Source organism: Lolium perenne, chromosome 7 (assembly GCF_019359855.2).
Source record: "Lolium perenne isolate Kyuss_39 chromosome 7, Kyuss_2.0, whole genome shotgun sequence".
NCBI lineage: Eukaryota > Viridiplantae > Streptophyta > Magnoliopsida > Poales > Poaceae > Lolium > Lolium perenne.
Genome location: NC_067250.2, coordinates 239,764,400 through 239,784,036, shown reverse-complemented (window position 1 = coordinate 239,784,036; position 19,637 = coordinate 239,764,400). Strand labels below are relative to the sequence as shown.

Below are 19,637 nucleotides of genomic sequence, written 5' to 3'. Positions count from 1 at the left end.
CCCTCTTCGTCTCTCCTTCGGACTTCTGGAAGCTTCGTGGCAAAATAGGAACCTGGGCGTTGATTTCGTCCAATTCCGAGAATATTTCGTTACTAGGATTTCTGAAACCAAAAACAGCAGAAACAAAGAATCGGCACTTCGGCATCTTGTTAATAGGTTAGTTCCAGAAAATGCACGAATATGACATAAAGTGTGCATAAAACATGTAGATTACATCAATAATGTGGCATGGAACATAAGAAATTATCGATACGTCGGAGACGTATCAACCGGCTACGTGCGGGGCCCGACGATGAGAGGGAGGCACGCCCACTCGCTCGGTTGCCTTCATTCTCCTCTCCACGGTGAAACCCTAGATCGGCCCCTCCTCGCTACCCAACCCCCGGCTCTCATTTCCTCCTCCAATCCCGTCTCCTTCCTCCTCCCGAATGGCGGCGCTGCGCCGCCTCTTCTCCTCTTCCCGCACTGCCTCTCTCCGGGATCGACTGGACGCGAAAATCCCCGGCGGCAGGGAACATGCACCGAGCGACGGCTGCGGTTGGAAAGCGGCGGCGGCAAGCAGCGACGGGGATGCCTGGACGCAGCCGCAGCGATGGCAGGGACCGCGCGCCCGAGCGAGGGCGGCTGGACGCGGCATCGGTGATGGCCGGCAACGACTGGGGCGGCTGGACGCTGCAGCACCAGGGAGTGCGCCCGAGCGAGGAGACGGCGACGCGCCGGTGGTGAAAGGGAGGAAGAGGCACTCACACAAGGTCTGGTGGAGGTGCTGACGCACGGTGCTCATGTACGTGGTGAGGACTTGTTTGAGTCTATCTATTCTCTCTAGATCTGCAACTACTGCTGATTTTTATTGTACTGTGTCCATCCATTAGTCCATGTATGGTATTTTCTGAAATCAAACGTGATGCAACGGCCTGTGGGTGGCAGCGGGTGGATGAATGCCTTTCAGTCTTGGAACGATCTAATAATGCATCTCTCTCTTTGGTGGAACAGGAAGGGAGCGAAAAGGTGATTCTTTTGGGGGCTCTGATCGTTGTTGTTCTGCTTGATTACCACAGCAATGCTGTCTAGCAGATCTGACTTCGTGGAAAAAGTTCAGGTTTTGAGTAGATGGTTCGGTGGAACAACGGAATATTAAGTTGTGTAGGCTAGCACTCTTTGGAAATTAAATTGTGTGATTTAATGGATGAACCTCTCTACCTTTTACTCTAGGTGTGTTGTTGGAAGCTGGTCATGATGACTACTGCAAGTCTGGTAGAGTGGAGAATAGTAAAAAGGCTGAAAACACCATTGATAATAATGTAGTAATATAAAACTTGGAGGTGCTCGCGATCATTTTCTGAATCCTTGAATGGTACATTCATCTCCAGGCTGCTTTGAATGCTTTAGCTTCTCATGTTTTTGGATTCTCCTGCTGGAAAGGTTACTTCTATTTGAAAACCTATGTTGTAGTGTTTTTACCTGGTAGATATTATTCACTGAAGGTTACACTTCTGTGTTCAGGATGAGTATGCTCAATGGATTGTAGCTAGCCAGCGGAGCCTTATTGAAGTTATGGCCGCATTTCCTTCAGCTAAGACTCCTTTGGGAATTGGGAGTATTCTTTGCAGCGGTTGCTCCTCGTCTACATCCACGATTCTACTCCATATCATCATCTCCAAAGTATGTATGTGTACTTAATTAGTCTTCCATTTATTGCCCATTATAGATGATTCAGCACTAAGGTTGTAAAGCTCTTCATTTTGTGAGGTAAATGGATGTCTACACGATGCTTAAATTCTTCAACTACAACTTCGTTGCATTCTCACATTATGAATCCACTTTGGAGTGGGGACGTTATCTTAAGCTAAAACATATACTTCATGTCATGTCGTTTGTGGTTATATTGGCCTATGTGACTTATCTCAGTTTATGTGTGCTATTGAGGGTGGGACATCTAACAGCTTAAATGTCCATCTACAGGATGGCTCCCTCCAGAACTCATGTGACATGTGCATTAGTTTATGGGCCTACACCAACAGAAAGGATCCACCGAGGAGTTTGTTCGACATGGATTAAGGTAGGTTTCTCTTAGAAATTTCAATTTGCCCCTTTGAGTGTGAATCCATTGAATTGCATACAACGAGGGAGTTTCTTACGGTTTGGTTTATCCTCAAATGTCTACATCCTAGAACACACTTCCATTGGAATATAGCCAAGAATGGAGTTGAGCACCAATTATGCATATAGTTGATTTTCTCGGATTGACCCAGAACTAGAACAACAACTGAAGCTACTATTCAGTAAGCTGATTTATGTAACAAAAATTAAGCCTGTTTGTGAGTTATTTATATACATGTTGTGTAAAACTTGACTACATGGATGAATTAATGTGATATTATTTTAATATGTTCCCTTTATTTATATCTTTCAAAAATCAAATGGATTCAATGATTGCAGTTGGTTGACACATCGCTGATGTGTAATTTTGCATCACTATTGCTTTTGGCTGATGATAATATTACTATGGTGCAGGCAGTACTTGGAGGTGTTCTGGCAGCTGTGAATCAACTGTGAGATTTTCCTTAATTAGGTACCCCTCTATTACTATCTTCTCATCTGGTGTTAGCTCATGTTTAGAAACTCTCTCAACCACTACTATTTAATTCTTTGTTGGATTTCCGTCTCCAGCAATTATGATTTGTTTGTGGTTCTGTTTGTTATTTCATTCTCCATATTGATTGCTCAATATTGTCTGGGTGGGGTGTATATTTGTGCACCGGCGCACAACCTGTACAAGCTCTTGGCCGGATTATATTTTTGTGACATGGTCAAAGGTGGAACTCTACTAGATATAAAAATCAGTGCAAAGAGTAGAAATGGGATAAAGATGCATTTCTGTGACAATGATGGGAATCAAACAATTCTTGTAGTTCTCGTTAGTTGGTTGGTGAGCCCTCAATTGTTGGATGTTACTACCAAAATTGATCCATCCAGGTAGAGCTCCTTTTTCCCTTCTTTGCTTCCCTCCGTTCTTCCTCAAATTGTATCTAGATTTGTTGTTTTGGTGTATGTTTTGATTAATATCCATTGTTTTTGAACAATACAGAGCACCACCTGCAGGGCAATTATGATTTGTTTGTGGTTCTGTTTGTTATTTCATTCTTCATATTGATTGCTCAATATTGTCTGGGTGGGGTGTATATTTGTGCACCGGCGCACAACCTGTACAAGCTCTTGGCCGGATTATATTTTTGTGACATGGTCAAAGGTGGAACTCTACTAGATATAAAAATCAGTGCAAAGAGTAGAAATGGGATAAAGATGCATTTCTATGACAATGATGGGAATCAAACAATTCTTGTAGTTCTCGTTAGTTGGTTGGTGAGCCCTCAATTGTTGGATGTTACTACCAAAATTGATCCATCCAGGTAGAGCTCCTTTTTCCCTTCTTTGCTTCCCTCCGTTCTTCCTCAAATTGTATCTAGATTTGTTGTTTTGGTGTATGTTTTGATTAATATCCGTTGTTTTTGAACAATACAGAGCACCACCTGCAGGAGTTTTCTTATATAATGACCCACAAGTACTTCTTAGGCAGTATGATCTATGAGCTGGATGGAAAATCTGATGTAAGAGTACTATCAATTCGCATACCTAATTATTTCCATGCATACTGCACTTTCTACCCCTAAATGTCTTCAGTTGTTGTTTAAATTTATCTTCAGTTCTTCACATATATTGTTATATTTTCCTCTAAAAATGATTAGATGTGTTTGGTCTAACTATTATGAAATTGCTTCCACGTATCAGATCTGTTGAGAAGTTGTGAGATTTCCAAGATGAGTGACGACTTGGATAAACGGGATATTTCAATTCTTTTTACTGAGAGAGACAGAGGCTAATAATTTAGGTAAACTTGATTCTTCAGAAGATGTGGGCAATAAACAGAGTTTTGACTTGCAACTAATTCTTAGTACTTACCATGTTTTCTCGCAAACAGGACACACATTGTCTGAAATGAATGTAGAACAAGCTGACTGCCGGAATCATGAGAGGGTGTTGTGGTACTGACTTCTCCATTGTGGCTAGCTGGTTAGGAAAGGAATAAATAGTACTTAGATAATAAATAGTATGGTGTTTCTTCCCGGCTTTCCGCTAATACAGTTTTAGATTATAACTAGACAACCGATAAATCAAATGAATGATCATTCATGTACATTCTTCATGCCTTAGGTCTAGCTTGATAAGAGAGAAAGAACATGTTTATATCGGCATGACCATGATTATGATGTCAAACAAATGACTATGCTTTGCTTTTAGAGTTTTTTTTCATTTACATGAGCTGTATTTTCTAATGGAACATATGCTAATAGTAAAACTCATGTGTGATTATATTTCCTGCCGGTGATTCCGGGCAAAGATGTAGTGATAATCCATGATCCCCTACCCGTCTCTAGCCTGGCGCTGGGCTGATTGAACCAGAGTCCCCAGGCACACTGCAGGGCAGCGGCTACATTAGTTTTCATGTTGTGTATAGCAGCTGTAGTGTAATACTCCAAATTGATGAAATAAATGTTTGAGCTTTTTTTGAAGTGCAAGTAATATTATGACGACCTAAGACAAGTTGAGATATGAAACCATATCTTTGTAAAGCTTCAGTGTTGCTGGCTAAAACATAGAAACTATGGGAAAAAACTAAAATAAAATTTGTGTCCTAGAGCTTGAACACTGGAGCTACAATTAGTAGGTTTAAGCCATCATCAGTTCCTCTAAGCACTGTTGCATATATTATTGTTTTATATTCTGGTCTAAGAATAGCACATCTTCATTAACAATTCTCCATTGCACATCTTCACTAAGCCATTTTGCCGCTTAAGCTATGTGTGTGTTCAATTTTCATGACTATGAAACTCAGCTCATCCTTTCTTTGATTCTGCACTTTAATACTTGGTTTCTTTGATTCTGCACTTTGATAATTGGTTTCTTGTTTTAAACTCAGTATGTTTTAAGCTATGTCTTCCATTTCTAATGCGTGTGGTAATTGATGAATTGCTTGCATTAAGCGAGGTCAAGGATGTGTGATTTTCCAGCTGAAGATTTTATTGTTCAATTGGGAGTACAGGAAATTACAAGCACTAGCAACTTTTAATTGATTTTTTGTGCTACTAAACATGGTCAATAGACTATACTGCGAAAACAGTCTTTTACCGTGAGCGCCCTGAATACACACTGATTGCATCTCCTCCAGGTGTCATCTTGCCATGGGCAGCGCCCCGCACCGCCATGTGCTAGCCAGCAAGAGGGGAATATGGCATCAGAATGCCCTGGATTGCCGCACTAGGCACCAACGGCGAGTCGAATAACAGCAAGGAGCGGCTGCTGTAGCTTTGGACCGCACGGCGCTGGCGACAACAGGTTTGTCCCCTTTAAACCTCAGTCTTCGCAGCCATTGGATTCTCTTTTCATGACTATAGTACGTTGTATGGATAGAAGAAGGTTCAAACAGGGGCAACTGTTCTGAAATAGCCGCATTTTCCAATTCATTTGGGAAGTCTAACTTTTTAGTTTGTTTAATTGATCGCACATCTATTAATGCTTGTTGGTTGCTCTGTTTTTTCTGTGGATAGAAGAGGGCCAGCACATCTTTGAGAGAAGCAGACGCCATTGAGAACAGTACTTCAGATCATAGGTAATGGTGGAAACATTTATCCATTATATCATTGTGTCAAGTCGAGCACACTGGCCTTGACGGCATGAGGCCAGTACCATCAAGTTTGTTTCCTTTGCTTTTCTGCTTGCTAGGTTAGTGATTGATCATTTATTCTGCAATTGTTTTAGCTAACAAATCATCTCTTTCAGCATTAGTTTTATCAGGACCTCGTGATCCAATTCTAGGACCCCACAGACTATGCGTTTTGTTTCCTTGTTTGAGATTTATTGGAACACCTATGTATAACTGAAGCTTCCATTATTAAGATATAATGCCTCTGTATTACCACATAATACTTTGATATGGAAATATTTGCCTAGCATCAGGTTTTACCACATAATGGTTGCAGCTGCTCCTATATTGTACCACTGGACTCATACAATGGAATGTAGGGAGTATTCTATTTGCTTAAAAGTTGACCTTCTTACTTGCAGGCTTGTTCTATCTCTAAAAGGCGCTAGCCTACTCGGCCAACCAGAGCACCCAAAGGGGCAAACCTTCGTTGGTCGTCCGATCGGTGCTGGACAGTAAATTTTGCCTCCCGCAGCGATTGATCACCGTCCATTTTACCTTTTCCTCGTTCACGTTAGCGCTGTGCTGAGAAGTCTATGACATTTGGGGTCTCCTTTGAGTGGGGTCGCGTGGCTGAGGCAAGAGGGCTCGTGCTGTGAGTCTGTCATTTCTCTTGGCTAAGGTGAAAACCTAGACACCACGATTGGCTCCGCTTCCTCCTGTCCTCCCCAATCCGCCGCATTCTCTCCTCCTCCCATTTTGCCCAACTCAGGTCGCCCAGGAGGTGAAGAGGAGGCAGGTTGGACCGCGCATCGACCTCGCCGCTCCTCTTCCGAGCGTTGGAGAAGCATGGTCGGGAGGCAGCGCGGGCGCCACCGCCTCGTGCCTCGCTCGGGCCGCTTCGTAGAGCGCCAGGAGGCCATGGTAGCCGCCGGTCGCGGGCATCAGGCCGTGGCCGCGTCAGCCGCCGCCCCAGCGGTCTTCTCTCTCTACCCACAGGGTGGTCGCCCTCTCTGGTGCGTCGGAGCGCCGGATCGGGCGATGTGAATCAGTGGTGAGCCAAGGTGAGCGAATCTTTCCACGCCGGCTACGTTGTTCTCCTCCCCTTCTTTCAAGTTTCAAGATGATCTACTGCAACATCTCTTCACCTGGACTGTTGCAGCTGCATGGAGCAGCCATTGGTGGAGAGGACGCCACGCCGACGAGCAGTGGTGGTCACCCAGATCCCAGCAAAGCATGGGGACGGGTGTCCTCTACCAGACCTGGGCTTCCTTGTCAACGATCACCATCTACAGCAGCTCCGCAGGTATATGCATCTTCTTATCTATTTGATATTCTCAGTTTGGTTGATAGTTCTGTTCCACGGTTTAATTCTCTTATTCCTTCAAGAATTAATATTGTTGCCATGTTGTGACAGCCTTGCAGTGTACTGCTTGCTGAAAAATTGTCAATGAATCAAGTCGTGGGGAAAAAGTGAAAGGTAACGAATGATCCAGTGATCTCTATTGTGTTCAGATTGGCGCTTTCACTTATCTCCTTAAAAAATCTAAGCTCCTGCTCTGCTTTGGTTTAGCAGGCAAAGCGAGTTATGTCAATAATGTGTGATTGTTCTGAAAGTGAGCAGACATACGGCGGTACTCTAGCCATAGAGTGAGATGGAAAATTAAGGTGAGTAGAAATGTACAAGATAGGCAATCCTTAATATCATGGTCTGTCAGGTTTACTCTTTCTATATAGTACTGGTTAATTTTGTACTTATCTCTGCAATGACTGGTCACCATACAGATGTCTTATTTTGAACGTCTCCACATTAGATGTTGTAGCCAGTAGACAGTATCCCTGACTGGGATATTTTACCTATGCTTTCAATCAATCCCTTTAGTATCTAATAGTTGACTGAGTTCAATTGTGAAAATGGCAACTGATGAATGGGAACTAGAGAGTCTCAACTAAAGGAAATAATTAATTTTTGAGTTCAATTATGTTCTTCTCAACTTTTTTGCATCTGACATATACATATATACTACAGTCCATGTCCAGGATGGTGCGGGCTGGAGCGGTGGAGGTTCGGCGTCTTCGCCTCACTGCCGTGCATAGAGCTGCTGCTACTGCTATGCCTTTCTTCTCAATGTCTCTTGGGTTGTTTCTTGCTGCTGCTGCTGGCACTTGGCTGAGGTGGAGTTCGCCTTGCTTCTCTGCAGCATTATCTCGTGCTTCGTTTCCTTCTTACTCTTAATTATTTTTGTAGAATCTTCTATTTTCCTTACTGCGAGTCTACGTGGCTCCTACACTTCTTCCACGTTCATTTATGCTTGTACGATCTGGTTGGTCTTATTTCACATGCGTTATTCATGCTTTCTTTCTTTGTGCTTCGAATGGCTGCCTACTAATTCTACTTTGGTGTTATGTTTGTTTCGCTTCGAATATTGATCGTTTTGCAGTTCTATGTGTATGTGCAGTGCAGCTTCTTTGGAAGGTTCCTTACTGCCTCTCTGGCCCTCCTAGGATAGGTGCGTCCCTTACGCTTTCTTGTGTATATGCGCTGAATGATCTGTGGAGTAGGTGCTAAGCCTCACATGATATATGGACTTTTTCTCTCTATCTTGTGAATGCATGACACTATGGTCCGTTTGTTTGTGCTTCTTTCTCATATGTGTATATGTTATAAGGTTGCTATGGGTCTAAGAGTGGGGATGATTGCTTTTGCAAATCCATGAGCCGGCCGGCTATCTGTTTCAGAGTAAAATCTGATTAAAAATGCCTTGTGTTATGACCTGAATTCCTGTATGTTGATATGTTTTAGAATCTTACTGTACACCCTACTCGAAAATCATCTCTTGCTTTTGAACCCCAAAAGGTTAAAATTTGTACCGGTGCATCTACTCCCTTGCTAATATGCAATCCAACAATTGTTTCATATATGAAGCAAGGGGCTAATAGTTTTTCCTGTTTTGTTAGACGGTGAACAGCAGATTCTTAATTGCTTATCGATGCCTGCTCATAGATTAATGTTTTTTTCTGGGGTTCAGAGATATTTGGATAGCTGCTACTATCTAGAGGTTTAATAGGCCAGAATCTGGAAGCTCCACGTTGCCAGTTTGATCTAACCAATATATTTTCAGACTTGATATAACTAAAAAAATGCCCATTTGGTGCAAGTTGACCGAGTTAAATTATTAGTTGTCCCTTTGATATCCCCAAAAAATGCTCATTTAGAGGTTTGGAGTTTATTTATCAAGCACTTGGATTGTTACTTCTATGATGTTTTCTTCCTTGCACTTGCTTTCGTTGCTTGGTTTGGAAAAAAAGGTAGATATCTCTGGAACCCTTGTTTCTCTTTAATGAGTTTAATGGCCAATCGTTGTTACTCCTCTGTTGTTTGGTTCCTTGCACTTACTTCTGTTTAGCTGGTTGGTTCTTGCTTTTGGAATAATACATGGTTCTTACAAAAACCTTGTTTCAGCTTTAGCAAGTTCGGACCCATGGATACAGTTTTAATTAACAATTTGTTCCTTGTTTTCGCCTACGCTCTCCATATGTGGCCTACCGTTACATTCTTGATGTTCGTTTCTTCCTCTACTTTGTTTTTCTTTGGTGTCCGATTTTGGTGGAGTAAAGGTTTGCGGGCCAAGCATTATTTCTACGCAGTTTTCTTGCTTTTCCTTGCTTCTGTTGTATTTCTTCTTGCTATTGAAAAGATGTAAATCGGTGAAAGATGATTATTTATCTTGGATAAGTTTGCGCTCATGGAAAAAGGTTTGTTGGACACCCACTGTTTGTTTTTATGGAGTTTTCTTCTTCTATTTGTTCTTATTTATTTACTTCTTAGTTTCGAGTAGATCAAAAATTGTCGGTACTTCTCTTATCTTTGGTGAGTTGGTATCCAATTGTGTGGCCATGAAAGAAATGTGTTCTGCTCAAGCATTGGTATTTCTATGCCGTTTCCTTACTTTCGCTTGCTTCTGTTTAATTATTTGTTTGTACTAAAATAATATATCGCTCTCAGAAAAGCTTGTCGCGGTCACCGAGAGCTCGCCTGGGAGCCGTCGTGAGCACTGTCTCCTGGGAGCCGCCATGAATCTTGTAGACGACGTCCAGACCTCGATTGTAGAACATGGGTCGCCATGAAGGTTTCAGGCCACAATACGTGATTTGTTGTGCAGCTTTTTTTGTTTCTCCTCCTGAACTTGGTCATGTTCTTCTATTTTCATCTGCAGGAATTAAACGATGCGGTACAACAACTTCAGCAGGGGACAGTGAAGACCATGGGAGGGGCTTGGGGAACGATGGGCAGCGGCATGCAGAGCTGATGCCAGTGCACCACCGGGAGCTTCTGACAGAACTCGATCGCATGTTACTGTTAACATAGAAAAAACATAGGAATCTCAATGTCCGGAGGAAGCTAAGCTTCATCGCCACCGCCCCTTGCTTCCTTACGTCTTTCACCACCGGTGTCCAACGTGATGTTCACCGGCAGACCAGGCTCAAAGATGGAGTTAGAGTTGAAGTGAGGTTTCTCCAGTGTGATTTGTCAGGTTGGCTACCGCCTCGTGAATTTGTACATGATGAGACGGTCTGGTTGTAATGTATGCCATAAATATGACTCTGTCATGCAATAAATTTAAGTTTCAATCAGATACTTGCGTGAGTGGAGCAGTGGGCCGAGAGATTCAGCCATTTCGTAAGAGCTTCGACCTGATTATGCAATGTTGTCTCCCGCAGGGCAATGTTCGCAAAATTTCCATAGAATGTACATGTGAAGTCCACCACTTTGATTCTGTAATATACAATGATGGTTACAATTGACGGTTGCAATACCGTTTCACTTTTGCCTTTGCATCTTTATTAACAAACCATAGATAAAAATGAAATAAGTTACGCTTTTCACAATTAGTTTATATGTAAAATATACTACCCTTTGAAGATGTGGGTCATTTGTATTTATTATGTGAGCTTCCCGTTTCAGTTTTCCAATAGTACTGTTGATGCTTTCAGTTTGGTATTATCTGGTTCAAGCACTCAGAGGCCAGAAGAACTACTCTTTGTTGAGATGAAATCTATTTTGCAGGCTGGATGCATGACCTTGCAGGCTTCCTTTGCTCAACATGTGAATATAATCCATCAGACCTTCTACCCTGATGGCCAAGATCGATCTACTTTTGAAGCTTCATATTGCTTGCCACATATGGTGCACACGTGTTTGTCTATGCATGCTAAACCCAATCCGATCATGCGATTGTTCTATGCAACGTTGTTGGCTGCATGATCGTATTGTTGAACCTTAGCTTCAACTGTTTCATAGGAGCTTTAACCTCATCCGTTCATCTGACTGTTTTATGCAGTGTTGCTGACTTCAGGACAGTGTCACTGGATCTTGACTAAATTTCGGTTGAATATATATTGAAATTCCAGCGCATATATTCTGTAATATACTTATGACAAATTAATATTAGATGAAGCAGTACATATTTCTATCTATTTATGTTGGAATCTATGCTATAGGTATCTAACGGGAACCTATCACAAGCCTCATGGTTTAAAGCCAGTAAATCTCAAACATATATAACACCAATAAAACTTATGGTTATAATGTTGTCTCGATTTTGCCTTTGCGCCGGGGCCCGGGGCACAATGGGTCACCTATTTCACTTATTGAGTATCCTCTGCTATATGAGCTATTTTTCTATAAGTGTCTTTGCGTTTTATTTTTTCTGATTATCACCATGTATTCACTTACTGATTATTACCAAGTTTTTCTGGGAGCTCATCATATGTGAATATTTTATTGCTTTGGATGTCATGATGAACTTTGGTTTTGTTCATTTGTAGCACATGGCTTCACTTCTGGCCTGTGTCTGGCCTTTTCCGAACATGTCAAAGTTCGTGAATATTTGTACATAGAGGCAGCGTCATATTTGATATGTGTATAGCGGGCAAAGACATGAAGAATCACCAAAAATATAGATTTAAGCACGGAAATAAATTAATTGTTAAATTACCATCCTATATGTTAGCATCCATTGGCATACTGATTTAGCTGTTTCTTGCTTTGGAAGCACATAATAATTAGTAACTCATGTACAGATTCTGCCATTTGCGCGATAGCGCAACAGGTCATCTAGTGCTCTTAGTTTGGCCTCCAATGCTGAGCAACATCGTACCAGGATTGTACACGATGAAAGTATTAGTGTGCCATCGTGCCTAAGAAATGGAATTCTACGAACGTCCTACGGACTACGAAATTCCGCAATCCAAAGAGGCCGTAAGTTTTTTCTTAACTGGATCTCTGGGTTATTTGTGTCCATCGGCTACACATTAGTTGAACGGGCCTTCTGTGATACACATTGGCAAAAGAAAAAAGTTGAACGGGCCTCATGTACAAAATATATCTCCATATATAATTCTGTACGCATTCTTTCTGTTCTTCTGTGGAAAGGGGAAGATAAGATGCGGTGACCCGGTGCCACGGTGGCATGGCAGTCAAGCCAACAGCACACCCTACACGTCAACACGTGCATCCAGGGAGACCAGAGAGCCCAGACGCTGAGAATCAACCTGTGGTTGGATGGTTAGGAGGGCAGTGGCACCCCCAGCCCATCAGAGTTCAAATCCTAGATTTGATACTTTGGTGTTTCATAAAGGCGGAATATTCTTCAGTGGGAGGCGACGTTCCCGTCGACAGCGAGGCGCCTGTGGTGACTTCGTCAATCTCAAGACCCGTCGGATCAGTTCTTCGATGCAGTCTCCTGGAGGTGCTCATAGGGGTAGGGTGTGCGTGCGTGCGTTCATAGGGGTGAGTGTTTACGCGTATGTGTGAGCGTCTTTAATTGTACTGTGTTTCGCGCAAAAAAAAAAAAAAAGAGCCCAGACGCTACCGTGTGCCATGTGCGGCCGAGGTCGCCCCGACCGCCCGCGCGGAAGGCCAGCTCGCCGGTTCACGGGGATCACGGACCAAAGATCATCCTGGCGCACGTGAAATCCTCTTGAAATCTCCTTCACACAGTTAGCGCGCAAGCACACGGTTCCTGAACCTGAACGCACCAAGGTGTCAATCTCCTTCACCGCTGCGAGGGACAGAATCTTATTCAGTAACGGCCAGGCCCAATCCACCGAGAGCTCGCTGTAATCCTGATGTCTCACATTCTCAAAGCAGAACAAAAAAAAAGAGGACCACTAATCGGTGCATTCTCTCTTACTGCTTCTTCACTAGTTCTTATTAATTTGTTGACCTCTAATAAAAAAAACGACCGACTGCCAAAGCTCTCTATATAGTTTGGTATCGGCTTGTTCCTGCCGGGCTAAAATATAAGAATACCACCGAGCAAGAGACACGCATATATATATTCTGCTACTACTACTACTACTACTACACTATGTGGTACTAGGTGGTATTTATACGAGTGAGCATTTGGTGCACATGAGCACCAGTGCTCCCAGTTTTTGAAATATTAAAAAAATTATGTATCTATGTTTCAAAAAATCATCACATTTATTCCATGAATACACATATATGTTCCGAATACTCGTGAGAAGTTTCGCTAGAAGTTGCTTTGTATTTTGAGCTACAGGAAAAAAACAAATTTGTGGGTACGTATAGGGACGTATATTTGTCAGAAATTTGTCTTTTTTGTATAGCTCAAAATATAATATATTTTTCTCCAATTTTTTTACTGTATCTTCGGAATGTTTATATGTGGAGGTATTTAATTCCAATTTTTTTGGAATTCAAATAATATGATTTTATAGCACCAGGAGCACTGGAGCTCATGTGCTAAAGACACTTTTCCGTATTTATACATCATAATTCTCTGTTATATTCAGAAACGAAGCTTTCATTATGCTTTCAGTATTTGCACCAAACGAGTGCACAGAAACCTCAAAGCTTCCTCTTTTTTTTCTCTTGACGGATGCCCCACTACTATAGCTGAGCATTTCTCGGGCCGGGCCGGGCCTCGGGCCGGGCCGGGCCTCGGGCCGGGCCGACCAAGGCCCGACGCGGAAAATCTCAGCCCAGGCCCGGCCCGGCCCGACCGTCGGGCTGAAAAAATGGGCCCAGGCCCGGCCCATGCTGACCATCGGGCCAAAAAATCAGGCCCAGACCCGGCCCGGAGGCATGGTCGGGTCGGGCTTGGCCCGGGAATTTCGGGCCGGGCCGGGCTGCCCATGGCCAGGTATACCCACTACGTATGAGAGTGGATTTTATGTTTACACGCATGGGCGTGGGATGCTATCAATACGGTTCGGGGAATCATTGAGACCCATGCTTTTTCTGGTCACTTGATTTTTTTCTTGTTCTATTAAGGCATTTCCAGCGGCGCAACCTAAAACAACGACTTAAATGGTTCGTTTTGGACAAATAGGTCGGCCTATGGACAGAAAATAGGCCGTGGTACGTTGAAGTCACGGGATGCGCCCAGCGCACCGACGCATCTTGACCTTCAGTACATGCGGTCTATAAAATGTGCAATCTGGCGCGGCAATCACCACACATAGCGCCACCAAACGACAACCATTTATGCCTCACCATAAGATCGCCAACTGGACGACCATCTAGCAAATGTGCCGCGCCCACTTCCCGTAGGCCTCCGAGGATGAAATAGAGGCGCAGACCGCGTTTCTAGCCAAGCACTACGTCGGGGAGGAGGTGGGTGGCTTCGAGCGAGAAGGCACGGTAGCCCAGCAGGCACTGGAGGAGGTGGTCGAGGCGACGGCGTGCGAGGCGTCCAATGTCGCGTTGCACGAGATTCATGTTGTCGTGGACAAGGAGGCCGTGGAAGCGGTGGCGAAGGAGGTTGTCGCATCGGCCCTACGCGAGATCTGCCACGAGGAGGCCATGGTGACGTTGAGTCGGTGGCGCGCTAGGCCACCATGCTCAACGTGCACGAGTGACGCAGCGGAGGAGGATCACATGGCGGAGGTGGTGGCCGTGGCACTAGCTTGGGGCCTCCAGAAGGAGGAGGAAGAGGAGGTGGGGGAGGAGGCGGATGGAGCGGCGCACTATGCGGGACCCAAAGCACCGCCAGACCCAAGTCTCTGGCAAATGCACATGACGCAGAGCAGGATTGTGGCAAGGGAAAAAGGAATGAGCTTGGGGCGAGGCGGGCGAGCACGCTTCTTAGGTGCGAGAGGCAGAGGAGACCGCTGCGCCGGAGGCAAAGCAGGTCACGCAAGAGGGAAGGGACCACTGGGCGGCCGATATATATATCAAGTTGACTCGCCGGGAGGTTGAGCGGGTCCAGAGGGCGCGCATAATGTTGATCGCTGCCAGTACATTGGCATGCAATGTGCCATTAGGGCAGCAAGGGTGGCGATTGACGTGGCCGAACCCTCTGGCAACGCCCGTGTCAGAGACGACAAGGAGTAGACGTAGGTTGACCAATGGTAGAGGTCATTTTTTCATTTTAGTTTAATTAGATGTGGGCCTTTTGTAATGTGGATGTTTGAACCTAATGAAGTATTATCTATTAACTATGTCACTTACCACGCTTCCCTCCGGCAACGGTGGAAAACAAATGTGGTGCTCGTGACCTTGCAACCAAAGGGGCTGGGCCGACCACCAGAATAGATTCAACGACAATCAAAGAAAATTGAATATAAAATTTTACCTCGGGAAGCTTGTTCCCTTATCCGTACGATGCTACCGGGGCTCACCCGGAAATGGGTCCTCAACCAGCAAGGTGTTGAGGAGCCTCTAGCTCGTTGTTGGAGAGGTGGTCCTTGTGGATTCGCATAGGGTCCACGACCCCCGCGTACTACCACATGGAGTGAACCCTAGCCTCAACGGCTGGACTCGACGCCGAATGAAGGTGGAGATGATCTCAATTTCCTTCACTGATGTTTTCTTTGTGACGACCGCGTCAGCCGAAAACTCGGGGTGCCAGAACTCCTCGGAAGCGCCTGGCTCACCATGGATTGAGAACCAATTCTTCAATCAGCCTTGGACAGACTCGGTGATCTAGAAGTCGAAGTACTCGACATCCGACCGCATGGAGATCTCGAAGCCGTCAACGGCGTAGACGCTCTCCTTTGTTGCCCGCCTCTTAACAAAGTAGAGACATTTCAACATGCCCCAGTGAGGGTGGACACCCATGAAGCACTAACACAAAGTGATGAAACATGCAATGTGGATGATGGTGTTGGGCGCGAGTTGGTTGAGCTTAAGTCTACAAACAAAAAGGAGCTCACGAAGAAATTCTTGGGAGGGGATAGAGAGGCCACGGAAAAGAAAGGCTACAAACATCACCCGTCAGCCAGCATCGGGGCATGGTGTTACCTCGTTGCAGGGGAGTTGCGCCTTCCTTAGGGTCTTTAGGTCCCTGATGGAGTACTTGGATTTCCCCACACACGTTGTCCTTCTTCTTCTTGAGCACAACGGTGTCTAAGGAGGAGCCGGTGCCCTTCGTCTTCCCCATGGATGCAAGCTGGAAACTTTCCCTCGGTCTAAGCGAGCACACAAAAGTTTGACCCTCTGGGCACAATGGCGGTGAGCATGTGGAGGAAGAAGAACAGCGACAAGGCAATGGAAGGAGATGTCGCACGACCCTTTCCCATGTCGTTTATAATGCTATCGCGGACATCCAAGGCCATCCGATCTACTCCATCGCCACATGACTTGCATATGTAGCAACACGTGGCAGCACGAGGAGCGAACCATCATGCCCTGTTAACTCCGCCCACGCGAGAATCGGGGAGGTTACTGTACTACTCTATTTTTCATGCGACATGCGGTCAAATCAAACTCAACCATCGCGACGGTTAACATTTATGTGGGGCCAACATCGATGTGTACCATCAGATACTTAGAGGAGCACTCAAGTACTTCATGTCATCATCCATGACGTCCGCTACAATCAGCTACTTTATTGGGTCCATCAGCGGAGTCGACATCAACTATTTGCACGCCCAGGTGCATGGCCCAAGTCGAATACCTCTCATATCGATTGATGCCGTAACAAAATGAGCATATCCACAGAAACAAGTGGGTGAACGTGGCTTCGGGGCTACTCCCATCGGAGCGCTGGTCGCATACCCGACAAAAATGACCACACAACTTATCTGCTGCGTCGACTCCGTCTGCAACATTGACTCCTAGATCCTTACGGCTGTGTACCACACAACTCCATGTGAACTCCATCTACTGCAACTTATATGAGGTAGAGTATGAGAGGTAATATCTCCTCGACCGCCCAGAATGTATCCGCTATGAAAAGATGTCTGGATGCCACCATCTGTGACATGAAGATAAGACATGTAGATTGAATCTACCGGCCTGGAAACCGCATCCGCTCCGCTCTACGAGATGATTTCCATGCTTATGGCGAGACAAAAAATCTTGACATACGCGTTGGGTACACACTTACAGGCTGGAGTTCGACTCGGTAAGACCTCCGCGGCACGAGTCAAGCTACCCCAACATATACCAGGTTCGAGTCCAAAAACTCGAGCTTCTGTAGGTTAGTGTTGTTTTTTCCCGAGAGCAATTAAATGGTCGACGATCAATTGAGAGCACCAAACGCGTTAAGCCATCATCCCTATGACTACGGAAGATATAAAAACACGCAAGATGTTGGCATGATGCGCTTCTGGGTTAGTGGTTTCTCCTCACATGAGTGTCGACTACGACCGCACGATACATGACCTGCAACTTTGAGTCTCAACTCGAGCCTACGACTCGACTAGACACTTGGGGCTACTGACGTTGGTATAATAGATGCATGTAAAATGCATGCATGAATTTAGCATTTTATTAACATATATTTCCACATATTTCAACATATATGATGTTACATCCATTTTTATATTGATTTTTGGGGATTTACCAAAGAGCCCTTTTTTGCGTTATAACTCTACAGGACAGGAAAACCCTGTTTTGTGTATTTTTACTTTCAGGGACCTAAATGGAGTCAAATTGAGGTAAAATTTCGGGGATGTCAATGTGTAATCAAGAAAAGCATCTAGAGAGCTTGGGCCTCACGGGAGGGGCCTGAAGGCCCAAAAGAGGTGTGGTGGCTCCCCCAGGCAAGGATGGCGCGCCATCCATGCTCTTTTGGCCCTCGGCCATCCGATTTGCATGATTCTTTCGCGCAAGGACTTCGTTTGACCTAAAATTCCTATATATACGACCCCCAGGGTTTCCTCGTGGAGAGGGAGGCGGAAACAGAGAAACACCGAAACACCGAAACAGTGCCAGAATCAGCGAAGATTGGAGGGGAAAACTCCGCCGGAGCCGCCACTGGAGGCATCTCCACCTTCTCCAACATCTCCACCATCATCACCATGATGAAGAGGGAGTAGTCCACCTCTAGACTATGAGTTTGTGGAAGTAGCTTGAATTATCTCTCTCTTGTTCTTCATAGATTGTAGTATCATATGAGCTTCCCAACACGATTATGGTCATATATGTAATTCCTATGTGGTGGATCTTTATTCTATGATATTGATATATGAGATTGGAACATATTATGGGTAAGATGTATTGATAAATGCATATCATGTACCCCTTTTTAAGTGCTTGTTCTGATACAACTTGTATGCAAGAACATGTATGGGGAGAAGTGTGTATTAGATGAAGTAGCATGGTGGTGGTCATTGAATAGTGAGAACATATTCATTATCTACTATGGTATTTACCTTTGTTTTTCTGCCTCACTAGGGATAAAGTGAATACATGTGCTATGTTTATCATGTGACATTGTGATAATCTTGTAAGTTCAAGGTAGCATATTTGATACTCAAACTGAAAGGACATGGAGCCCCCATGTGTGGTTTTGGTATTTGATGACAATCCCTATGGACTAATGGTTGTATTGAGATTCTCTCTTAGGTCGTGTCTATAGGAAATGCTTGAGCCATATGTCGGTCTCAAGGTTGCAAGATGAAGAAGATCGAGTACAATGAAGAAGACGGATGAAGACGGTGTCGAAGAGAGATGAAGACGGTGTAGAAGATGAAGAGGGACAAAGACGGTGTAGAAGAGATGAAAACGGTGGCGTGTATGTTTGATGAATAGGGTGGCATGTACATTGTTGAAGAGGGATGAAGACGGAGCTTGCCGGCTCGAGTGGAATGAGCAAGGGCAAGGTTTGTGCTCGGTAAGATAGTTGGTCGCATCATCTGACAGAGCTCAAACCTTGCATGCATTGCATCGTGTTTCTTGGTTGTTGTTGGTTCTTATCCATGAGATGTTTTAGATCTTGTGTTCATTCTCATGACAATCTCTAACTCATCGGAAATGGATTCCAGATGCATATCATGTTGTGTGTTCGAGTTGGATGATTTTCCCGGTTTACCGTATTGAGAGGTTACACCTCTAGATTCATAGGAAAATAATCCTCCACTCATTTCCATGTTTCCACCTTGTGCGTAGGTAGCTCTTTTCGTCCTCTTTCTACCAAAATTGGTTTCACCACATTTGGAGTTTCCTAGACCAAGTTATTGTTGTTTTCGTATCGCAGAAAAGGAAAAGTGAGAAGGGATGTACTACTGTTGGGCTACCGGCCTAGTACCGCATAAAGCCTCTCGGGCCCCTGGATTGCATCCGGTACGAGGCCGGTACCGAACCGCTAGTACCGGCCTGTCACCCTTCTTCCTCCCCGCAGCCCACCAGCTTCTTCCACCTTGGGTCGCACCGACTTGGGCCACCGCCGCTCCCCTGGCCCAGCGCGCACCCAACCACGCACCAGGCCGCCTCCCACGGCAATTCCTATTCATCACCCGCGGGTGATGGTTACAAACCATCGCCCGCGTGGTTTGACCCGCGGGGAGAGTTTGGGCGCGGCCCCTTACATGCAGGGAGTCTGTAGGCCTCGGTTTTTTCGGTTTTCGTCGAGTTTTTTTTCTGGTTTTTCTTGGGTTTCGGTTTTTCTGGTTTTCGTTTTTCGATTTTTCTTTTCTTTTTTAACAAATTTTAAAGTGGAGCAAAATTTAAAGTTAAGGA

The 19,637-nt window shown here is 44.7% G+C and overlaps 3 long non-coding RNA genes across 9 annotated transcripts; all 3 read left to right on the top strand.

Annotated features, from left to right (window-relative positions):
• Positions 1-757: 757 nt before the first annotated feature.
• Positions 758-2,848, top strand: LOC139833300 (uncharacterized). 2 transcript variants are annotated; one of them, XR_011748763.1, is made up of 7 exons: positions 758-791; positions 994-1,422; positions 1,504-1,662; positions 1,963-2,059; positions 2,172-2,282; positions 2,515-2,572; positions 2,780-2,831. It is a non-coding gene; the product is annotated as an uncharacterized lncRNA (long non-coding RNA). The 2 variants fall into 2 exon arrangements; XR_011748762.1 differs by having other exon boundaries at positions 2,515-2,848.
• A 662-nt stretch (positions 2,849-3,510) lies between these two features.
• Positions 3,511-5,388, top strand: LOC139833461 (uncharacterized). The gene is made up of 4 exons (XR_011749262.1): positions 3,511-3,608; positions 3,790-3,889; positions 3,980-4,043; positions 5,228-5,388. It is a non-coding gene; the product is annotated as an uncharacterized lncRNA (long non-coding RNA).
• Positions 5,389-5,604: 216 nt separating this feature from the next.
• On the top strand, positions 5,605-10,502 carry LOC127314061 (uncharacterized). Of its 6 annotated transcripts, none has more exons than XR_011749049.1 (8): positions 5,605-5,668; positions 6,124-6,383; positions 6,474-6,765; positions 6,864-7,007; positions 7,119-7,181; positions 7,278-7,369; positions 7,731-9,628; positions 9,708-10,502. It is a non-coding gene; the product is annotated as an uncharacterized lncRNA (long non-coding RNA). The 6 variants fall into 6 exon arrangements; XR_011749050.1 differs by having other exon boundaries at positions 6,124-6,765; positions 7,731-7,876; positions 7,950-9,628; XR_011749051.1 differs by having other exon boundaries at positions 6,124-6,765; positions 7,731-8,015; positions 8,143-9,628.
• The last annotated feature ends 9,135 nt before the right edge of the window (positions 10,503-19,637 follow it).